The following is a 12,500-nucleotide window of genomic DNA, read 5'->3' as shown; positions in this document are numbered from 1 at the left end:
GTATTTTTTTTTCCATTTATATAGTCTATAATTTTATTTACTGTTTTAAAACTAAATTTCAGCACAACTAAACACAAAATAAACAGAAAATATATATTCCAAAACTTCCTAAACTAATTACTAAACATAGGAATTAATAGGAATTTTCAAAACTGATTTGGAAAAATAATAAAAAACAAATCTTATTAATTTTCAATCAATCAAAACGGACTAAACCATGGCTCTGATACCACTGTTAGGGATTATATCTAGTTAATCAACTGTAGCGCAGCGGAATTGCGGTTTAAAATTTATTTCTAATCCCTTTTAGTTTGATCTTTGTCCGTTAACCATTGATTGAATAAAACCTTTTGGATCCATTTAAGGGTAAAAACTTACCCGGATTGTCTCTTCTAGAGACGGCTGAAGAATCCACAAAGTAGTATGATCTCCGTAGTCATGTGCACGAATAGCTATCGAGCCAAAACCGGTGCTAGCCGAAGAACGAAGAAGAACTGGAGAGATTATGTAATTCGCCAATAAAGCTTCTCCACCTTGAATTAGTGGCTGCGGAAATTGATTGCTTTCCAAAGCAATAAACAATGTTGGCCGAATATGAATAGTGTATTAGCTTAGTTAATTAGGTTTTAGGCTTTTATTATATATAGTGTAGTTATTCAAGGTTTAGGGTTAATTGGTTAATTATAAAACTAATCTAATCCTAACATAATCACTTAAATAAATACCAATAGTATTTATTCTATGCAATTAGTTACAATTAGATTAAATTTAATTACCCCAATTAAATAAATAACACTAATTAATAAATTGACGTATTAGTTTGATTAATTATTTACGAATGCAATTTCTTTAATTTACAAATTAATTAATTACATCCCGTAAACTAATTAACCAATTAAATACTCAACGCCTAAATCCATTAATCAATTACATTGATACAAAGTATCAATTAATCAATTAATTAACCACCAATTAATTACCTTGACATTTTACTGTCAACCAATTAATTAATCTCATCCCTCTAGTGTACCGTTCTATAAGTTCTAACTTAGATGTTCAATGTGCACGATCCTATGGGACTGTCCTTAGCTAGCAGTGGGCTCACGGCCCACAGACAGTAAGTGGGTTCTAGCAAACCATTACTGCCCCTAACCAATACAGCTATTTCAGTAGTCTAAAGATGCAGAGACCCTGTAGTTATCTCTTAACTTCTTTTACCATTTGATATCGATATTATAAACTAAAGGCATGGAAGCTGTCATCCTCTCTGTTGTTTATGATATTTCTTGATCTTAAGTAGATTAATGAATCCGATAAGTAAACTACTTATCAGAGTGTGGCCACACACTTATCAATCTCACTTATCAAGTGGCCTATGATATCATCTCACTATTATGTGAGTGGTAATTCCATCACTTCACTATCAATACCAATGTGTTCACCTGTTCACCCAATCATACCCGTATTTAGCATCCTGTTACAGACATGTTAGGCGTATGTCAAAGTGAACCGGATTCCACATTGATATTATAATGAAATCTGGTCTGAAGACAGTTAGAGACCTACTTAAGAAAACTAATGACACAACCACCATGTAGTTTTCTCGGGCGGATCGATCCAGTCACATGTATACAACATGTACCCATATTCACAACTGACTTATCAAGTGCTATGGCTAGTATCAATTACTACCATACAGTCGTCGAATATACAAGTCTGTGGTCCTAATCATTCCCATGATAGAATAGACTTGGGATATGGTTTTATGATTATCAATCAATGGATTCTCTATTCATATTATAGCACAAGATATAAATGAACTACATTAATGCCTTTATTAATGTGACACAAATACATTTTATAAGAACCAATGCTTATGAACTAGGGCACACCAACAGTCTCCCACTTGAACTAGTTCCAAGCGGGTATTGCCCTAAACACTATAGATCTAGTACTACCAATTGCCTTGGTAAACTGACCAGCAACATTGTTCTCAGTGTCAACCCTCTACAATGTAATGTCACCGGGTAAGGTGTTACTATCTAAGTACGCGTTTGGATCTCTTGTGTGACATGGGATCCAATGCTTGTGCTATGACCCCATTATTGTCACAGAAAACATCAACTGATCTTAGGAGAGTTTGACCTACTCCTAAATCAGTTATGAACTTCTTAATCCAAACTACTTCCTCTGCATCATCGTATGCAACGATGTACTTAGCTTCCGTTATAAAATCGGCAATGGTTGGCTAAGGATCTCCAACTAATGGCATCACCATTCAGGAGAAATCCATAACCAGTATGTGACTGGTTATCATCCTTAAAGTCTCGATCAGTGTAACCTGATATTTCCATTCCTTCTACCCATCAAATACTAAGAAAACCATCCTTGGTACGATTAAGGTACTTTAGGATTGCTTTGACTATCTTCCAGTGTTCCTTATCGGGACCTAACTGGCACCGACTAGTCATGTTTGGTGCAACACACAACATATGGCCTTGTACATAACATAGAGTACATGATGGATTCTTGTCTATGTACGATGCCTGACTCAAGCCTAGAAGTCGGTTGGATCTAACCTTGTAGATCTTGATTGGCTTCTCCTAAGTCTTCCATTATGAAGCATTTACTCAACCACTGCTTGATCTTGCAGTGTTAATATATTGCTTACAATGAACAGTATGTCATCGACATACAATATTAGGAAAATGGATATGCTCCCACTGAATTTCATATACACACAGGGTTCATCAGAATTCTATACGAATCTACTTGAAACACCACCTGTATTACCGGTTTAGCCTTCTCAATGTTTTGAGGATCTATATCGGTTCCCAAAGCATCCTCAGCATAAGCTGCAGGAGTTTGTGAGTCTTGAATCTCAACGAGATCAATATCACTCCCACTGTCTACTTTGGAAAGGAATTCCTTTTCCAAAAAGATTGCAAACCTAGCCACAAATGTTTTATTCTCGGCTGGGTTGTAGAAGTAATAACCCTTAGTTTCCTTAGGGTAACCCACGAACTGGCATTTAACAGATTTGGACTATAGTTTGCCATTTATCAATTTCTTGACACGTGCATCAAAGCCCCAAATCTTCATGAAGGAAACGTTGGGCTTTCGGCCTGTCCATAATTCATATGGTGTTCCTTCAACTGCCTTGCTTGGTGTATTGTTAATTATATGAGCAGCAGTTTCCAAAGAAAATCCCCAAAAGGAGATAGGGAGAGAAGCTTGACTCATCATGAGCGGACCATGTCGAGCAGGGTCCTATTCCTCCTTTCTGACACTCCGTTCCGTTGGGGTGTACCAGGAGGAGTGAGTTGGGATACAATCCCACACTCTCTCAAGAATGAGAAAAACTCTTGGCTCAAGTATTCGCCCCCTCTATCAGACCGGAGCGCTTTTACTTTCTTGCCAAGTTGATTTCTACTTCATTTTGAAATCTTTGAATCTCAAAAGAGTTTCAGATTTATGTTTCATCAGATACACATACCAATACCGACTATAGTCATCTGTGAAGGTAACAAAGTATAGAAAACCAGATCTAGCACTGGTGCTCATTGGACCGCATACATCTGAGTGTATCAGCTCCAATAGCTCTGTGGCCCTTACACCAGTTTTGGTGAAAGGCGCCTTTGTCATCTTCCCTCTTAAACAGGATTCACACGTGTCATAAGACTGCATGTCAAATGACCCTAGCGCTCCACTAGAGTGAAGCCTAGTTATGCGTTTCTCATTTATGTGGCCAAGACGACAGTGCCAGATATATGTAGGATTCAGTTCATTAGTCTTAATCCTTTTAGCGTTTATGTTATAGATTGATTCACTACGTTTTAGATCAAGGATATACAAACCATTTTCTAGAAATGCGGTTCCATAAACAATATTGCCACGATGTATAGAAATCCTACCACGTCCAATATTAAAATTAAAACCGGAAATATCCAACATAGAAACTGAGATAATGTTCCTGCGCATTGCAGGTACAAAACAACTATCTCTAAGTTCTAAAACTAAACCAGTAGGCATCTCTAAAGTGTAATCTCCAATCTCCAAGGCCTCTACATGAGCACCATTCCCGACTCGAAGATCCACTTCACCAGATCCTAACAACCTCCTATTTCTCAGTCCCTGCACATTTGAACAAATGTGAATACCACATCCAGTGTCTAAAACCCAAGATGTAGAAATAGCCAGATTTATCTCAACAACATAAATGCCAGAACCAGAAGCTTTAGCCTTCTGTTTCTCCCTTAGCTTTGGACACACGTTCTTCCAGTGTCCCTTCTTATTACACTCGTGACAGACATCATCTGTCGAGGCCAACCTACCCTTAGGAGCTGCCGCCTTCCTTATCTTTGACTTGGCCTTTTGGGCGTTCGCCTTGGACTTGGACTTGGCCTTTCCCTTAGGCATGTTCCCTTTGTTGGCTGGTAAGATAGCAGTTAGTACAGATTCCTTCCACTCGTGTCTACAAACCTTTTGCAAGTCTATAGAACAGTCAAGGAAATCAGTCCCTGAAAGCTTTTCCTTTTCCAGGAGTGGTCTGAGTGAGTTGTTGCTTGTTGCAGTCATTATTTCTTTTATGTAACTTGGTGATTTTTATCTACGTGGAAAAATTACATTAGAGTTAGAATAAAGGGCTTAAGCCAAAGATCAAATTAATAATCCATTTTAATTCGTTATTGGTGATATTTATTTGGCTGTCTTGACCAAGATCCACAATCCATCAACAATCGACCGAGCTAGGGCTCCGCCGTCGACCATTGACGATTTGGTAGGATAAACTATCCAATCCTCCACGAGGACTCTTGGTTTGATGGGCTTTGTGACACTTAGCCCATCTGTGCTTAGGGCCCGCTCTGAGCTAATGCTACCCACGTTGAGTCCAACCACCATACACGTGTTAGCCATACAGAAGTATCCTAACCCTCGACGGCCCACTAATTACTACAGCATACCTGCTAGGGCACGTCATACACTGTAGCACTACCTGGGAGGAAGAGGTGTGAATCTGGAAAGCACTTTTAAGCGACTCAATATTTCATTATCCGGATTAATTAAGTGATACGGCTTTAACATATAATTATCGCGGGTGATGATCTGGTGATCGTTGATACTTATATTTCATGTTATACTAAGCAATTGTATAATCAAAATAAATATAGAGACTCCATGGGCCTTATAATACATCCTAGTGAAACTAGATAGACTATCTAATCTTCACGGGCTTGCTTCAAGTCTCCTTGGGCTCCCACCATGGGCTTGGACCATCTGGGCTTCTTCACGACCAATTACAATTTTATAAATAGAACCTATTCTAAAATTACATTAATGAAAGAATGGCACGCAGGCCATATTTCCCAAAATAAATTAATTACAAACCGACTTTAATTTAGGGCCCATAGAACTCTATAACATGTTGCTGCACGGTAAGACATACAAATATAATGCATGATCATGGCATTCCAAAATTATCTAATAAAGTTAAGCCGAGTTACTTAGGTTGAAATCGCCAATTTTACCATATGTGACTAAGGCCCATAAAGGCTCAAACGGTTAACATCCATTTGTATGCAAAATTACAATTTCGCTCCCACTTAATTTTTAGGGTCGTCACATATCTAAAATTTAGTCCTCCCAATTTAAACCGGTGTCACGGTCTATTGGGCCAATTTCACAAATTAACCATATTCAATTTTATACAAATTACCAATTCGATCAAAAATTAAATATGCGTGCCAATCAAAAATGTTTTAATACCAATTAATTTTTATTCAAAACACGTTTAATAAATTAAACGGTATTAGGGCCCTGATTTTTATTAAAATTACCCGAGAAAAATTTAAAACAAAAATCAGTCTCGTCTAATCCAAAATTAAAACATAATTTTAAATTTTCAACGGACTCGGGACAGCGACGGGGCTGCTGTCTGCGGACAGCAGCCCCGTGACTGCTGTCTGGCGGACAGCATCAGTGCTGCTGTCCGCCCAACAGCAGCCGCGGGGCTGCTGTTCGCGGACAGCAGTCCTGCGACTGCTGTTCCGTGTCCGTTAAATATTTTTTTTTTCCATATATATAGTCTATAATTTTATTTACTGTTTTAAAACTAAATTTCAGCACAACTAAACACAAAATAAACAGAAAATATATATTCCAAAACTTCCTAAACTAATTACTAAACATAGGAATTAATAGGAATTTTCAAAACTGATTTGGAAAAATAATAAAAAACAAATCTTATTAATTTTCAATCAATCAAAACGGACTAAACCATGGCTCTGATACCACTGTTAGGGATTATATCCAGTTAATCAACTGTAGCGCATCGGAATTGCGGTTTAAAATTTATTTCTAATCCCTTTTAGTTTGATCTTTGTCCGTTAACCATTGATTGAATAAAACCTTTTGGATCCATTTAAGGGTAAAAACTTACCCGGATTGTCTCTTCTAGAGACGGCTGAAGAATCCACAAAGTAGTATGATCTCCGTAGTCATGTGCACGAACAGCTATCGAGCCAAAACCGGTGCTAGCCGAAGAACGAAGAAGAACTGGAGAGATTATGTAATTCGCCAATAAAGCTTCTCCACCTTGAATTAGTGGCTGCGGAAATTGATTGCTTTCCAAAGCAATAAACAATGTTGGCCGAATATGAATAGTGTATTAGCTTAGTTAATTAGGTTTTAGGCTTTTATTATATATAGTGTAGTTATTCCTAAACCTAATTAGTTTAGGGTTAATTGGTTAATTACAAAACTAATCTAATCCTAACATAATCACTTAAATAAATACCAATAGTATTTATTCTATGCAATTAGTTACAATTAGATTAACGGGCTCCTCCTTTTCTGCGGAGCTCTGGGGTATCTTGTCAGGTATTAAACTCGCCATTCGCATGGGTGTTAAAAAGCTCTCGGTGGAATCTGATAATCTGGAGGCTATTAACATGATTTCAGATAGCCAGGCTGTTTGTCTGAAGAGCCAGAATCTCATCAAAGCTATTTTGAGGCTTCGTCCTGCCTTTGAGTATCTTAATTTCTCCCATATTTTTAGGGAGCAAAACCGTGTGGCGGATCACTTAGCAGCTGCTGGGCATGGGAGAATGTTAGGTGTTTCTACCCTATCTGCTCCTCCTTCTTTTCTTTTGCCTTCTCTCCTAGAGGATAGGATTGGAGTCAGCCTTCCTAGACTGATCCCAGTGTAGGTTTTTTATTGGTTTTGTTTTTTTCCTTTCCTTTCTTACCAAAAAAAAAAAGTTACAATTAGATTAAATTTAATTACCCCAATTAAATAAATAACACTAATTAATAAATTGACGTATTAGTTTGATTAATTATTTACGAATGCAATTTCATTAATTTACAAATTAATTAATTACATCCCGTAAACTAATTAACCAATTAAATACTCAATGCCTAAATCCATTAATCAATTACATTGATACAAAGTATCAATTAATCAATTAATTAACCACCAATTAATTACCTTGACATTTTACTGTCAACCAATTAATTAATCTCATCCCTCCAGTGTACCGTTCTATAAGTTCTAACTTAGATGTTCAATGTGCACGATCCTATGGGACTGTCCTTAGCTAGCAGTGGGCTCACGGCCCACAGACAGTAAGTGGGTTCTAGCAAACCATTACTGCCCCTAACCAATACAGCTATTTCAGTAGTCTAAAGATGCAGAGACCCTGTAGTTATCTCTTAACTTCTTTTACCATTTGATATCGATATTATAAACTAAAGGCATGGCAGCTGTCATCCTCTCTGTTGTTTATGATATTTCTTGATCTTAAGTAGATTAATGAATCCGATAAGTAAACTACTTATCAGGGTGTGGCCACACACTTATCAATCTCACTTATCAAGTGGCCTGTGATATCATCTCACTATTATGTGAGTGGTAATTCCATCACTTCACTATCAATACCAATGTGTTCACCTGTTCACCCAATCATACCCGTATTTAGCATCCTGTTACAGACATGTTAGGCGTATGTCAAAGTGAACCGGATTCCACATTGATATTATAATGAAATCTGGTCTGAAGACCGTTAGAGACCTACTTAAGAAAACTAATGACACAACCACCATGTAGTTTTCTCGAGCGGATCGATCCAGTCACATGTATACAACATGTACCCATATTCACAACTGACTTATCAAGTGCTATGGCTAGTATCAATTACTACCATACAGTCGTCGAATATACAAGTCTGTGGTCCTAATCATTCCCATGATAGAATAGACTTGGGATATGGTTTTATGATTATCAATCAATGGATTCTCTATTCATATTATAGCACAAGATATAAATGAACTAGATTAATGCCTTTATTAATGTGACACAAATACATTTTATAAGAACCAATGCTTATGAACTAGGGCACACCAACATGTTGCACGTATTAGCTCTAGAATTACTACGGTTATCCGAGTAGCAGGTACCATCAAACAAACTATAACTGATTTAATGAGCCATTCGCAGTTTCACAGTCTGAATTAGTTCATACTTACACATGCATGGCTTAATCTTTGAGACAAGCATATGACTACTGGCAGGATCAACCAGGTAGCATTCCTTCGCGCCGTTCGCGCCCGCACACATCCTCGAGGGACCCCCGAGGCTACGAGACGGGCGGGCCGGTCGTCTTTTAACGATGGACTACGAGCGAGGTGAGGAAACCGAATCCCTCCGCCCGTCCAGCGTTCCGCATCCGAGAGCACGAGCCCCGTCCCGTGGGCCAAAGCAGCCGAACCGACATGCTAGGAACACGGGAGGCGCTGCGCGGTTCGTCCCGTGCCCGCGAGGGGCACGAGATGAAGAGAACGTTTGGCAACAAAATCGAATTCCGCTACGTTGGTATGCAGCACAGGAACCCGTCCCTGCCCGATACAGCGAAACGCCCACGGGCCGCAACTGAGTGGCCGCCGGGCAGACAGTTCATTGCTCGAGCAAAGAGCCTGCCAGCCCCAACGACCGTAGCACCGCTCGTGCACCGCCACATACGCTGATCGACCGCCCCATCCTACGAACCACATCGCGGCCTTCAAATGCTACTGCGGAGCGACTGCGTGAACCGCACCGTTTCCCATTTGAATTGAGCTACGCAGAAACGTCGGACGGAGAAATCGGCAGCACCGCTGTGTGCGAAAAATACCGAAGTGGAGGGGGGGAGGATCACCGGAGGAGCAGCCGAAACCACCCGTTGGCACCTTGTTCGCTTTCGTCCCCTGTCCTCCCACCCGACACGCAATGATGGTGAAGGCCTGTCGACGGGCTGACACCGTGTTCCACACAGCACGCCCGGTTTTGCAATCACGACGATAGTAATCAATCATCAAGCCCATTGCAACCCGATAAGCGAGGTAGGATCAGCGAGACAGGGCCGTCTAAGAGAATTCTTCGAACCCAATGCGAGCAGGCGGGTAAGCGGACAATGGCGGTAAGCATCCCGCTGAACGAGTCGACACGGAATCTTTGGCAATCCGCCCGAGGAAGAAATCACGACGATAGTAATCAATCATCAAGCCCATTTCAACCCCATTAGCAAAATGTGATCGGCGTGAAAAAACGTCGAGGTGAACGCACCATGCCCGATGTCGGCGTAAACAGAAGGGAAATTTCCCGAGGCGCCACCGAGGGGCATCGACGTAAAAATCCTCCATTCGCCCACGAATCCTAGCAATGCATAGATTCATGGGCGAATGGGGGATCAGTGTTAGCATGGGATTTAGCGTTCCCGAGCCAGGCTCGGGAAGCATGGAGGTGCTCCCCCCCATAGTGTGTCTTATACCAACTCGAGACGGATTGTCCAAGGACGACGTGAGTCCTCGTCCACCACGATTTTTTTTTTAGTTTCTACACGGTTACATGTAGAAACATGTCATAAATAGAAGAAATATATGTATGACTACGTTAAAAAGGTTTAAATAAAAAACAAATCTAAATTTTAAAAAAGAAACAATTATTTAATAAAAGGATTAAAAGAAAAATACAAAATAATATATAAAAATAAATAGAAAATATGGAAAAAAAATACGATATGGATTAATTGTTTGGTGGATAGAAATAATACTTTATTTGAAGTGTGCGAGAGTTTTATGACAAGTAGGGCCTACATATATATAAAAAAAAGGTGATACAAAAAAAAATCCCACCTTTTTCAAAAATAATAAAAAAAAATATAATGCACTCATTGTGGATGCTCTAATAAGCTCTTTCAAGCATCGCATCACCAAAGTGGCTCAAGACTCTACTTTTAATTGAAAAGACTCTTTACCAAAAAATGAGTTTTTTCAAAATTAGCTTTTTGAAAAAGCTAATAGGCTCTTTCAAACCCCTCTTCACCAAACACCAATGTTTGAGGTTTGACTAGTCAAAACATCTACTTTTACTCCAAAAGACTCTGTACCAAACATGAGATTTAAAAAAAAATAGTAATAATAATAATAATAATAATAATAAAAGCTAATAAACTCTTTCAACTGTGTACACATGCCGTATTTCTCACTAAATACAGACTTTAATTAAAGCCACCTATCCGGATTACTAGAAAGATGGATACTAATAATATTATAATCTCATAATATAACTTAAAATCAGAAATATATATATGTAACTCATAAATCAACATCATAAAATTTCTCAAGTACCTTTCTAAGTTCCATCTTTCAAAATATCAATTCTTATACAAGTATTATTCAAATATACTCAAATTCATCAAAACAATTTAAGAAAAATCGAAATAATATATATACACATACATGTATATACATTTGTGTATAAATTAAGTTCAATAAGGCTTAATATACACTTCTTTAATTATATATATTAAAAACATCATATCTTGTAAAAACTATTAATGAAATATACTAGATTTCATAAATGCATACATATATGTATATTATAGCTTAAAATTTGGATGCAAAGACATATATATCTATATTCTTGAACATAGTTAAAATCTATACTAAAAGTGTATCATAAAACCCAAATCAATAGCATACATGGTAAAAACATCAACAAAAATTCATGGCTCTGAAAAATATAGAGTTCTATATACGTATCTATACATAAAAACTCAAAGGGTAGTTGATAGTTACTTACTTTTGCAAAGAAAAGAAGAACAACACACAAGAACTCAATTTATTACCAAGAATCCGCCCAACTCGAATTTATCCTAGAGTGATCCAAATGAAAATCACACCCACCCCAATGTGTATTAGGGTGTCTAGAAGCTACTGTAAAGAAATCGGCTCAATCGGACGGTTCGATCTCTAGATATCAAAGAATCATTGAGACTATGTAACTTTGAATGTTTGAATGGAGATGATGGAGAAATGTTTGGGGAATGCATCAGCCATGGATAACCATGAAAATGAATCCTTGAATTGCGTTTTTTTGTCTTCCCAATAAGGGAAAATATTCCTTTGGATCCTTCTAAACTGTAGCTTCTTTTAAAACTTGCCCTAAACTTTTAATTTGATACTAAAGGCATGAAATTACCCTCCAAACTATATCCATGATACCCGATTAACTCATTAATCAATAAATAACTATAATATAACCTAATATTAGGGTATAATAACTAAAATTAAGGACACGGATGTGACAGTCAAAACCTCTAAAGTGGCTCAAGACTCTACTTTTAATTGAAAAGACTCTTTACCAAAAAATGAGTTTTTTCAAAATGAGCTTTTTGGAAAAGCTAATAGGGTATTTCAAACCCCACTTCACCAAACACCAATGTTTGAGGTTTGACTAGTCAAAACCTCTAATTTTACTCCAAAAGGCTCTGTACAAAACAGTAGTTTTTTCAAAACAGGGCTTCACCAAACACCAATGTTTGACTAGTCAAAACCTCTAATTTTACTCCGAATGGCTCTGTACCAAACATGAGCCTTTTTTTAAGAAAAAAAAAACTAATAATTGATTTCAAACCTCCCTTCACTAAACACCAATGTTTGAGGTAATTTTATTCCAAAAGGCTTTGTACCAAACAGGAGCTTTTTAAAAAAAAAATAAAAAATAAAAAATAAAAATAAATAAATAAAGGAGTGAGCTCATAAGCTCTTTCAAACCTCTCTAATTTTATTCCAAAAGGCTATGTACCAAACATAATACTTATATTGTCCCAACTGAATAAATCAGCGTACCAATTTTTCCAACAAAATAGTTATATTTATTCCAGCGTAATACTTATATTGTTCCAACATAATAAATCAGTTTACCAATTGTCCCAAATCAATTTTATTATCCATGTCTTCAATTTCATTTTTGTTTTTTAGTATTTAATATAGTATTTTCAAATTTATTTTAGAAATAAATCACAATTCTTATATTCTTCCAACAGAATAAATCAGTTTACCAATTGTTCGAAATCAATTTTATTATCTATGTCTTCAATTTCATTTTTGTTTTTTAGTATTTAATATAGTATCTTCAAATTTATATTAGTTATATTATTTAGAAATAAATTATAATTATT

The sequence above is a fragment of the Euphorbia lathyris genome, chromosome 8 (assembly GCF_963576675.1).
Source record: "Euphorbia lathyris chromosome 8, ddEupLath1.1, whole genome shotgun sequence".
Lineage (NCBI taxonomy): Eukaryota > Viridiplantae > Streptophyta > Magnoliopsida > Malpighiales > Euphorbiaceae > Euphorbia > Euphorbia lathyris.
This window is presented reverse-complemented; position numbering follows the sequence as displayed.